General features: G+C 36.2%; 2 long non-coding RNA genes across 2 annotated transcripts; one reads left to right on the forward strand and one right to left on the reverse strand.

The window, feature by feature from the left end:
• The first annotated feature begins 796 nt into the window (after positions 1 to 796).
• On the forward strand, positions 797 to 5,235 carry LOC125752439 (uncharacterized). The gene is made up of 3 exons (XR_007401949.1): positions 797 to 1,318; positions 3,595 to 3,742; positions 5,190 to 5,235. It is a non-coding gene; the product is annotated as an uncharacterized LOC125752439 (long non-coding RNA).
• A 1,445-nt stretch (positions 5,236 to 6,680) lies between these two features.
• LOC112670768 (uncharacterized) lies at positions 6,681 to 11,811 on the reverse strand. The gene is made up of 3 exons (XR_003143199.3): positions 11,388 to 11,811; positions 9,157 to 9,358; positions 6,681 to 7,460 (listed from the first exon to the last, which is right to left on the reverse strand). It is a non-coding gene; the product is annotated as an uncharacterized LOC112670768 (long non-coding RNA).
• Positions 11,812 to 12,434: the final 623 nt, after the last annotated feature.

Consider the following 12,434-nt stretch of genomic DNA (forward strand, 5'->3'; position numbering starts at 1 on the left):
TAGAATGCCCATGTGGCTGAAATTTAGTGAGCTGAGAAGAAAGTGGTGGTATGAGATGCGGCTGAAGAAATCAACAAATGCCGGATCCTGTCGAGCTTTATAGGTCCTGGTAAAGAGTTTGGATTTATTTTAACTGCTGTGGGAGGCCACTGGAGTGTGTGGAAATGTCCCAATCTTACCACAGCCAGTTTACCTCCTGTTTACCTCTAGCCACTGTCTGTTATCTTATGGTGATGAAGCAGCTTCCTCAACTGTCATTCGCCCTCTTAGGATCTCTTCTGTTTCCTGACAAATTTCACCTTTTGATACTGACACCAGAGCCACATTAACTTGCTGCACACTTTGGATGCCTTGGAACTGCCCAGAGCCTGTTCTACCATTCACTGAAATGATCTTTATTTTCTCTGACCCAACGCCGATAATCCTAGCTAGATGTTAGAGAAACAAACATGAAGGGGGTGAAAGTGGAGATAGTTATCTTTAAAGTGTGGCAGTCACACACTGATAACACTTTAACTAAACTCTCCAAGAAATTTTCTTTTCTTTTTTAAAAGAGAGATAGAGAGAGTGATTGGGGGAGGGGCAGAGAAAGAAGGAGAGAGAATCTTAAGCTTAGGGGGGCTTGATCTCATGACCTGTGAGATCATGACCTGAGCCAAAAATCACGAGTCACTTTACCGACTAAGCTACCCAGGCACCCCAGAAATGTTCATGTTTTTAAAAGTAATTCCTATTAACCCTAGTGGGTTTTTAATCTGTAGAGTGTCATAACTTTAAAAGGGTCATAATCCTAAAATTCTGGGATTGAACCCTGCATTGGGCTCTCTCTGTTCAGCAGGGAGTCTGCTTCTCCCTCTCCTCTGCTCCTTCCCCCTGGTGTGCTCTCTTTCTCTCAAATAAAAAAATAATAATAAGATTTTAAAAAAAGAAAAGAAGGCATATAACAGTGATGAAGTCTGACATACACTATTTTAACTGAGTGAACGAAGTCATCATCATTAAAGGGACAAATTGAAATTGCATGCCTGGTAAGATGCAGTGAGGAAGTACAGCCCCTCTTCTGTGATATTCCTGCAGAAAATGAGTAACTTGAATCAAATAATGAGAATTCATCGGACACTCAAATTGAGGAACAGTTAACAAAATAACTGGTCTATAATTTTTTTATAGTGTCAAAGTCAAGAAGAACCATTCCTGAATGAAGAGCACCAAAAAGACTAGATGGCAACATGTGGTTTTCTGAACTGGTTGTGTTTTCTGTAAAGAGTTTTATCAAGACCATGAGAAAACTTGAATGGAGTTTGAAACTTACATGACAGTAATGTATCAATGTCGATTTTTAAATTTTGAGATTGTATTATGGTTATGTTCGAAAATGTTTTTATTTGTAGGAGACACACAGTAAAGAATTCACAAGGGGTGTCATATTAGCAGTGTACTCTCAAGTGGTTTAGGGAAAAATGTGTTTTTTTGTTGTTGTTGCATACTTGTGCTTTTTTGTAAGTGGGAGATTGTTCCAAATTATATTTTTAAAAATAACACAAGGCTTAGTACACATTCAGATTGTTTATTTATTTTACCTCATGTATTTTATTCACAAACCTTCCAATTTTGAATATTATATTTCACCACTTCCCTAGAATAATCACGTGTTTTAGTTCCAGAGCTCGTCAAGCCTTTTCTCATCCTTTTACAGGAATACCAATACCTCTTTCTCCTCTGTTTCCTAAAAAAATCTTTCCTTATTCTCTATGACCCATTAGTCTCTGGGTATTGTCTGTAATATAGTATTTGTCACAAAGGAAAGACCTGTAATACACTCATCTTCCCATTCCTGGACTTGTCACAATCCCTAGAACATAAGAGAGGCTCAATGCATTATGTTGAATGAGTGAACACTAAATTAATGGATAAAGTGTTGGAACTGTTTGTTAATATTGTGTTTCGAAAGGATTTCTGTTGTAACTCTTAATCCTATATATAACAGAAAGTTGCAGACATATGATATCTTGGGGGGCTTGTAGTGGTTTTATTATATATATATTTCATTATATATATTTTTATATATTCAAATTTATATATATATATATATATATATTTCATTATATGCCCCTTCAAATCATTTTTTTTGGAGTAGAATGGAAATAAAGGAAAAGAGAGAGAAGAGAGAACACAGAGGGAGAGAGGGAGGGAAGAGAAAAGGGAGAGAGGGATTAGAAGGGAGAGGAATAATTTTGATTTGGGGAGATCAATGAGTTGGTGAGAGACTTGTCATCCCTCATATCTGGTCAGCACAGCTACTTGGCACAGCAGACAGCCCACTTACTTTAGGGTAGACAAACCTGCAGGTGACCTGCAACTCTGCCATTTTTCAATTATGTCATCTTGGACAAGTTAGTTAACTTTGATGATTCTCAGATACTTCATTTTTTTAAATGAAAATAATACTGTGAACTCCATAGGTTCATTGTGATGTTGAGAGGGAACAATTTAAATAAAGAGCTTAGTACTATGCTTGGAGTATTAGAAGTCTTTAGAAGGCAGTAGCTCTTATCTTTATTATCCCTAAGATTTTGATGCTCTGTACTCTCTGATAAACTATCACCTTGTTGTACTTTATCAATAAGTTAAAAAACACTAGAATAAATGTTTGAAAGTATGAAGCAGCAAAATCCTACTTCTGAAAAACCTAATGGTTTTACGTTTTTATCTATAAAAGTGTCATGTTTATGATTACAGGTTTTACTTTCAATATGGTTATGTTCCAAGTCAGATATATTTCCAAGTTAGTTGTGTATGAGAATAGACAATTGGACATTTTGCACATGTAAAGCATCTTCTTTGGTTTTGACAAGATGAGAGGTATATTGTGCTTAGTTCTTAAGATCATTTTCTTACTTTCCAGACAAAAGGTTTTTTGCTGTGAATCTGTCAGTCTTAAATCTCATGGGATATGCTCTCTTCAACCCTCCACTCTCTTGTTTTTTGAGTAAATAATTATACGATGTTTTCCTCCTAATGCATACATTGCTCTAAATCAAAGCTCTCTACAAGAAAAATTTACATGGAAATGAATCACATATTATTAATGGTGTTTTGAAATAATAAACAGCAGCTATAATGGCTTTTAGGCAAGTCAAACTAAAAAAATAAAATAAAATAAAGTAGAGGTTACTGAGGTCAGGCTGATGTCATTTTTCACATCACTTCTCTTAGAGTTAGAAAATCCATGAAGAATAACAATAAAATCTCCCAAACTGGAGGCAATGAAAGATTTCAAAGAGTAAGCCCAAGATATCACACGTCTAGCTTTAAGGTCATGGAGAGTGAGAAACCTAAGCATACAGATCCATTCAGAGTCCGTATTTGTCTGTAACCCCCAGTATTACATGTGAATTTCTATGGTGTTGAGGTCCACATTCCTCACATGAATCGCGGAAGGAGTTTCTGCACACCATCTCCTTCAGTATTCAGTCGAAATAAGTCAGCAACCAATATTCACTCTTTTGAGTTTGAAAACTTTCTTTTTATGTGTTTGGAAAAGTGCTGTGTAAAATTGGGAATTTCCAGAGTGTTGCTTGTGTTCAAGGACAGGTTTAAACAATGGGGAGGCATCAGGCTTAGAAGAGTCTCTGAGAACAAAGACAACCTACAACTATATCCTCTATGAAGAAAAAATGTTTGGAAAAAGCTGTGAGTTGATGCACCACGGAACACACGTACTCCAGTGTAATTATGCCTGGTAAGTCCCTCTTCTCATGCTCTACAGCTGTATTGCTGGGTCTTTAACAGTGCTCAAGAGCCACACGTTGCACTGTGGATTTCAGAGGGCACCTAACAAGCCACCCATATTTTGGAAGCAGTGAGCGGGAGGATTAATGAGTTGCTTAGCCCCCCACCCCCCTCCTTTGAATGAGTGTTTATTGATTCTGACAGAGGCACAGGGAAGTGAATGATAGCGAGTAGAGTTGCCTACCTCACCTGGCTCTCTGCCTTAATTTGTTTGTGAAAATGAATTAAGACTGATGGCAAATAGGACTGTGCAGGAAAGACAGGACACAGAAAATGATAATGGTCACAGAGAGGGAGAGCAGCAACTAAAAAAAAAAAAAAAATCCAGTTTTTAGCCGGGTGCTATTTTTATAATCTAGGATTTTAGGCACATAGAAGCTATTTTAATACCATGCGTATGAATACATTCACAAAGTTATATGCAGTTTACAGCCTTAAAAACAAGGTTTTCCTAACTTGCAGCACTGTAAGCTCGATTTCATGTACCTGGGTCTGAAAAAAAAAAAAGTCAGATTGTGTTCTTTTAGTGACGTACATCATCACCAATAAAAGAGATTTCTGGTGTTCAACCCCAACGGCACCCTTGTTAAAGATGCATGAAGTCAAGGGAATAGACCTTATTTCTCCATGGCTCTGGAGGCTCTGGAGGTCTGGCAGGGATAAACATTTGTCTGTCACTTAATAAGGCACAAATGACTCAGAAGAGAAGATATAATTAATGTGTTTGGGGGTGGGGGGGTTGTTTGTTTTTTTTTGTTGGATTTTGTTTGGTTTTTGATAAGGCATAGCTGTTGGCCAGATCAAAATTAAGGTTGGGAATGCAGGGCTGTTGGTAGCCTCTCGTGCCACGTGGTCTTTAGCTTCTCTTGTGTCGATGGAGTAAAAATTAGAGTGAAGACTACAGTCAGCTGGGCCTCCGTGCCGCCACACTCTTGTATTAGCTTCTTGTTCCAGTTGTAACAAAGTACTACAACCTGGGTGGCTTAAAATAACCCAAATTTATTGTCTCCTGGTTCTGGAGGCTAAAAGTTGGAAACTTGCGTGCCGGCCTGGCCATTCTTCCTCTGAAATCTGTGGGGGAAATCCTTCCTTGCCTCTTCCAGCAGCTGCCATTCGCTCGCAGGCCTTGGCGTGTAGGCCCCTCACTCCCACCTCTGCCTCTGCTGTCACGTCACCGCCTTTGACCTGAGTGTCTGCCTCTGGATTCCCCTCTTCTTACAAGGACACCAGTCATACTGTATTGAGAGCCCACCGTGCTCCAGTATGATTGCATTTTAATAATGACTTCTGCAAAGACCCTCCCAAACGAGGTCACAGTCTGATGAACTAGAGGAGAAAACTTCAGTTCAAACTTTACAATTTTCTATTGTTTTCTCCCTAAACCTTCTATGTTTCAGATGATATATTTACATGGAAGAGAGGGTGAGAAGCACATTCCAGTAAGTAACAAAATTGCTTGGAGTACTTAAGGTCATGTTTGAATTTCATTGACTCTCTTACCTTCTCAGTCTAATTACTGCATTCTTCTCATTTCGTTAGACTTTAAAAGTTATAGACTGAAGAATGGAGTTTCCTAGTTTATGATTTGCCTCATGAAGGTTTTTAAATAAGTTGAAATTAATTATTCTCTTTTATCAACTAACTGCTAATGAGTCAGCCAAGCTCCCATAAACCTCTTAACCTATCTGCCTATGATGCTGATTCTCGTCAGCTAGGTCCCCAACTCTGGTTATAAACCAAACGCTTACCATGTGCCAGGCTCTGGGCAGGACACTTTTTATACAACTCCCCTTAAATCCCATTGCTTGCATTATTCTATCCATTTTACATATAAATGAACAGAGTAACTATAGTTATGTGAGGTCAGTTACTTCTTATAAAGTGTTAAATGCAGAAAACCCATGCTTCTGAATTCTCCTGTAGCCACATAACTGGCTTACGTAATTTTTCCTCACTGACTTGACTGGTTGTTTGGCATTATGTACAGACTGTCTTGTTGCTATTTTATTTTGGCCTGTGCTTATTACAGGGCAGGGAGGATCACCCTGAATTTACCTCATGAAAGATTTTTTTCTCCACTAATCTTTTTGAAGACTGGTAAATTTTTTTCTGCCTTTTTTTTTTTTTTTAAATTAAAAGGGACATAATTTTATTTTAGTTAATTGTAGAGCACAGACTCAGCATTTGTAGCCATTATCAGTATGACTATACATGTGTTTACCTGGTATAACCAATATTGAATTCAGTGTAATCTACAGAAATTGTTTATTTTAGCATTAATATGGCAACTGATATTTTAAGACAATGGAAGTCCTTGTCAATCTATAGGAATGTGAGGAGATAATTGACTGTTCTAATGGTGAGACTAGCTTTTATCCACTAAAATATCCTTTCTTGACTTCTCATTCTGATCATCTCTCTCTGTGATTTATCACTACATAGCAGCAAAAGAAGATTCTGTTACTCCCTACCTGAGGCCTATGACACATTAAATGAGACTCAGACTCCATCATGGTTCATAAGATGCATCCTGCTCTGAACTTAGTCCCTTTGTGCTGCTGCTCATTATACTCCACACCCCAATCACCCTAGCTTGCTTGGGATTAGTTTCTCAACACGAGCTGATTCTTTCCTTCCCAGGATCCTCCATTCATGCTGTTCCCTCTGCTTTTCCATGGATGTTCCTCCTATTTATTCAGGCCTCAGTTTATATTTGGAACTTTCCTTCATGGCTGCCTGCCTTGCTTACACTATTAGATTCCCCGATGTCATTCTCCTTCATGTCACCTTCTGCTCTGTTTATTTCCTTAGAAGCACTTGAAACCCTTCTTTATTTGTTTACCTGAAAATGCTAGGTCTTCCTCTAGACAGTTAAGCTATGTAAATGCAGAATATGGCTGTTTTGTTGACCACCATATACCCAATTTCTGTCTCAGCCTGGCACATATTAGGTGTTCATTAAATGTTTATGGAAAAAATGAATAGTCATTAAATACTTGGTTTCCCTGTGAAGTCTTAGTACATTTTTATTGTGCTTGGTTTTGGCAATCTGCATACTATTATATGGAGTAAATCAAAATAATACAAACTATGGGATATTATGTTTTTATTTTTGCTTTTTGTTATATGTTTGAGTGACAAAGTTAAGACTTTAGAAGTTTTATTGCCAACTGAAAGCCCTTTTAAAGAAAATATTTTGGGGTGCCTCGGTGGCTCAATCGGTTAGGTATCTGACTCTTGATTTCGGCTTAGGTCAGGATCTCAGGGTCATGAGACTGAGCTCTGAGTCAGGTTCAGTGCTAGGCATGAAGCTTGCTTAAGATTCTCTCTCCCTCTCCCTCTGCCCTTCCCCTGCTCATGCACACACGCACTCTCTAGGGAAAAAAAACAACAAAAAAGACAGTATTTGACCATATTATACCTCCAAGAGTAACAAAAACCATCATTCTCCTATTTGTACCTCACATTTTACATAGGTTAATTGGGAACATAAAAGGCAAAGATAGGAGCACCTGGGTGGCTCAGTCTGTTAACTGTCCAACTCTTGATTTCTGCTCAGGTCATGATCTCAGGGTCGTGGAATCAAGCCCCACATCGGGCTCTGCACTTAGCGTGGAGTCTGGTTGAGATTTTCTTTCTCCTTCTGCCCCTTCCTCTGCTTGCCCTTTCTTTCAAAATGAATAAATAAAATCTTTTTTAAAAAGGTGAAGATAAATTTAATACCGAATTCCAAAGCCCAAATTTAAAAGAATCTAACTCCCTATCCAACATAGGAGATCATGAAAAATGTTTAGCTATAAAAAATTATTCGTACCTCTCATAGGTTTCTGGGGAATTGTAATGTTGATATAAGCACTATAAATAATGACTCAATTATATATATGAAATGGTTGAATTGGTGGCTACTCTCTTTATTACCATTAGAGTGTTAAAACTGCATTTGTTTAAACCGTTAATGTGATACATTGTTCTTTTAAAAAATTCCCCACGCTAATTGTTGGCTATTTTTCATATCTCTTCAGGACCCAGCCCGTAATGATATATTAAATAAGCACTCCATACATATGAAACAAATGAGTAGGCATTAAATATATGCCATTAAATTGAGATTGAAGTACATGTATCCATTTTGTCAACTTTCCTAAACATTACCTACATCCTGTGGTATAGTGTCCAGGAGCAGGGGTTTAGGAGTATGTTTCCCAACTTTACCACTTATTGCCACTCAACTATCTTTTTCTATAATGTTACTTATCTCACTGGGAGTTCCTGAGACACCATGTGTAATACTTTGTACGTCTTAAGCACCCAGTTAGCTGGTTATTGAAACTATCAGGCAGGCTATAAAACAGATGGCCATTTGTGATCTATTCTAGCTCCTTAATCAAATAACTTCAAATATCTTTTAAAAGGCCCTATCTGGACAGAGTTTTCTAGAAACTCTGGGTAATATGCATAAGGTAAATTTGTTCAATAATAGCTAAAATATGAAAATATATGCTTGATTTATTTTACGTATTGCAAAATTTCCGATGCCAATTAGAAAATAATAACAAGTGTAATTGGGAGTTACTGATATGTGCTACGCTTTAGCATTAGTTAGCTACATTCTAATATGCAGTGGGTATCTTTTAGTCCAATTGCAATGTACTTCTTTTCTAATTTTACCTGTAGGGGTCACTGGTGTCACAGGGCAATCTTCCTCTCTGTTTAGGTTTTGATGGGTAATTACCTGCTGACAGGTAATGTATTATAGGAATAAGGTAATATATTCTTACGATTTACTATTCAGTAAGGAATTCATTAACATAAAGATTATGACCTAGAATATACCCTTGGGAAACTTTCATGTTGATATGCTTTTATTTGGAAGGTGAGTCACTATGTTTGCTAGTGGAAAATAGTTGACAGAAACTTCATTTTTAACTTACTTCTTATTGGATATAACTATGGGGTTCAGTCAAGTGACAATGAACCAAGAAAAAAAGTGAGTCATTCATTTAAAATGTATTAAATGGATATATCCTTGAATATCGTAAGAGGTATGATTGTCATAAGAAAAATGCATTATGTAAACCTAGTTAATGAAACTAACCTTACACATTTTATTAGGTATGTTAGTAAATTCTAAATTGTAGCCTTCATTCCATTAAGGTTGTTAATATGATAGAGATTATAAGAGATGCTTTGCATGAATTATATAGTTAAGATGGTGACAATGAACCTTAGTATTTGATAATCTAATGCAAATTCAATTTTTGTATTCTTATAACTAATTATTTTATATATGGTATTTTCCTAACTCTAAAATAATCCTTAAATAGCAAGTTTTTTAATTGGTAAAAATAGCCCCATCAGACTTACCATTGATCTGATTCTTCTCCTTGAACAAATGTGAAGATATGCAGTTGAGAGACAAATTGGACTAAATCCACACCATTTCCTTTTCTGATTTCCTTTTCCTTTTCTTTCATGATGTCAGCCAGGGAGACACCTTAAGTGTAAAAAATCTCCATGCAACTCCTGACTGGGGAAAGTGTATCATCCACAGGCAATCATACGTCTGCTGTGTTGGTCAGAGAACAGTATAGGGAATTCATTGCTGCTGTGTTTGTTTTTTGTGGGGAATAAACTACTGTAACCAAAAAAATCAAGGAAGTTTGGTAATTTTCCACTAAGGTTTATATTGGCAATAAAATCACTTTCAAGAGTTTATTTTTAAGAAACTGATTTTTTTTAAATTCAAAGCCAAAATTGGCAATGACACCATTCCAAATCCGTAAGATAGTTGTGTAACTCTATGATTGTTAGAACTGGATCCATCAGATTTTTGCAAAATTAAAATAGGATTTTAAGAGTTAATTTTTTAATTCCTTGTAAACTTCTTCATAACCTTCCCCTATTTCACAATGAAAGGCAAACACTATCTTGAAGTTGAAATGCAAGTGAATTCTGAAGAAAAATAAATGTATTTGTACTAGAACTGCAAATGTTTGACAGAAATTGGAAAGTGGCTCTTAAAGAAACTCTCAGCATGAGAGCCATAATTAGTTTTAAGATTTACTTCTAGTGGCTTCTCAGACCAATAGGACTTTGTTTGCTGTAGCATCTTAAGATATCTAGGGGACATTCAGTCTTCAAATATCAAGGGATCTATGTTTTACTCTAGCCAAAAATCTATGTGAAAATATATGTGAAAGTCACAACAAAAGTTCCCAAATAGAAGCCATTTAACTTAAAGTCAGCTGTCTTGACCTGGGATATATATTTAGACTTTTCATAGTCTTAAAAATCATCTTTATAGAACTGCCCTATACTGTATGGGTTTGTATATTTATTTTGAGAAAAAAATCCTCTTCTACTCTTTTGTGTAATATATATTCTGATTTTGAAGATACAATATGAAAATACACATAATAAATTTTTTTTAGTTTAAATAGCAGTGATAAGAAAGCAAATCATTTTAATTTTATATATCAAATTTGTCTAAAAACTGAATGTGATAAGTTTTAAAACTCACCAGAAAAGAATCATAAAAGCATAGAACTTCATATTGTCATTATGAACTAAATAAGTATTTTTGAGCCTATAAGATATACTAATTTTTGTTTAGATATAGAAGTATAAAATGTGGCCATTAGTCAAGAAGAACTGCAAATAAGGTAAAAATAATGATCAAAATGTAGTAAGTAGTGTGTCAAATGAATGGAAATTTTAAAAATAATTTGCTAAGAAAGGAAAGATATTCATATCTGTCAATCATCATCATGAACAAAAATTATTTGTGAGAATTTTAAATACAGAGTCAAGCACAGCGAATCCATGACTTCTAAAAGCAGGTGATCATATCCCTAAGGAATTTTTTAGATGAGGAAACAGAGGATCACAATAGTAAGGGACTTGTCCAGAGGCACACACAAAAATTAATGATGGAGTGTGCCACTAGAATTATGAAGGTACAATGAACTATGGCAACAAGCCTGAATTGGTTTTCATGCCTGTAGTAATAACTCTGCCCTCCTGCCCTCCACTTAATGCCCTGCTCCCAAAATAATCTTCCAAAAATGCCTTTGATCTATCACTGACTTGTTTAAAGACCTCTTCAGAGCTCCATGAAATCTAAACTTAAGGCTGCTTTCTTGCCTTTTTTTTTTTCTCACTGCCTTTCCCTCACTTTGTGCAAACTAAGTGCAAACCAAGCTATTCTCCAAGAACACTCTGAACGTTTTTAAAACGTTCCGCCTTTTGTGCTTCCTGTCCTTTCACCCTGTGATGCCTTCCCTCTTATCTCTTCAACTGCAAGCTTATCCATCCTATGTTCTACTCAAAAACCACCTCTGGGGCCTTCCTTAATCTCTTGCAGTTGGAATTAATCTCTCCCATACTAAGCATATTATACCTCTGGGGCATATATCTATTGCTCCTAAAAAACTGAAAGTTCATTGAGGACTGAGACCTTCAATCTATCATATTTGTATCATCTGCAGTACACTGAATAACTTGCACATAGCCACAGAGAAATAGCAATGACATAGCAATTTATTAGTAATAACAATAAGCATAATTAAAATAAATAACATTTATTAGGCACTTACCCGGTGGCAGGCAGTAACCTAAGTGCTGTAGATGGAATCAGAATTTGAAGCCAGCCAGTTGACTCCAGGATCCTTGTTTTCAGCCGTGTAGGTCCTGGAGTCAGCAGCTGCTCTGGATTGAATCCTGATTCTACCACTAACTAGCTGAGTGATCTCTCTGTGTCTCAGAGCTTCGTCTTTAAAATGAAAATAGTAAGAGTATCTACCTCAAGTTTTCAAATAGATTAATTTAGATAATTTGTGTTAAATATTTAGGGTAGTGCCTAACACCTAGCAGTGCTGATTAGTAGTTAACTCTACTTACTACAGTTTGTTCTAAGTATTTAATGAGTTAAATTAACTATCTTGGCTAAAAATGCTTCTTACTTTCTCACCTCCTATCAAAATTCTGTTCTGGCTTTAAGGACCTGCCCAAGAGCCAGCTCCTCAGGAAGGCATTCCCGATGTCATCAGGGTAATCTTTCACAGTGTGTTACACTCCGAATTTTCTATAGCATCTAACTATAACATCTGTTAGCTTCAGGAAATAGTTACAGTCAGCTATGGTTGGCAACAATATCAGAAATAGCTATGGAGTTACCAACTTTTTCTCATGATAATAGGAAAATGATCGCCTAACCTTATGTGTTTTGAATCTCATCTTTCCACTGACTCACCTAAACATGTAAAAACTATTCTTATAGTAGACAAAATACTTTGAAAGTCCTGAGCAGGAATATTTAAAACAAAAACTCTATACTTGGTCACAACTCCAGCAGAATTCTAATTTATAAATTGGAAGGCAAAAACCTCTCAAGGTCCCCAGGTAGCGTTAACATATCAAAGATGAAGTGTTTACTCAATATGCTAGTAAAATCCCAATTTAATTCAGTCTTTCTCCATACAAGAATTGTTTTGGTATCTGAGGAACCATACTCAATTTTCTAGGTTATATTAAAGCATGTTTTTGATGAGGTAATACATAAAGATGTATTTCCTATAATGAAAAGTAAATATATAGTAGGCATTTTCCCTGAATAAGATAAAAGAGGTTTTACACTTGTCAAG

The sequence above is a fragment of the Canis lupus genome, chromosome 14 (genome assembly GCF_003254725.2).
Source record: "Canis lupus dingo isolate Sandy chromosome 14, ASM325472v2, whole genome shotgun sequence".
Lineage (NCBI taxonomy): Eukaryota > Metazoa > Chordata > Mammalia > Carnivora > Canidae > Canis > Canis lupus.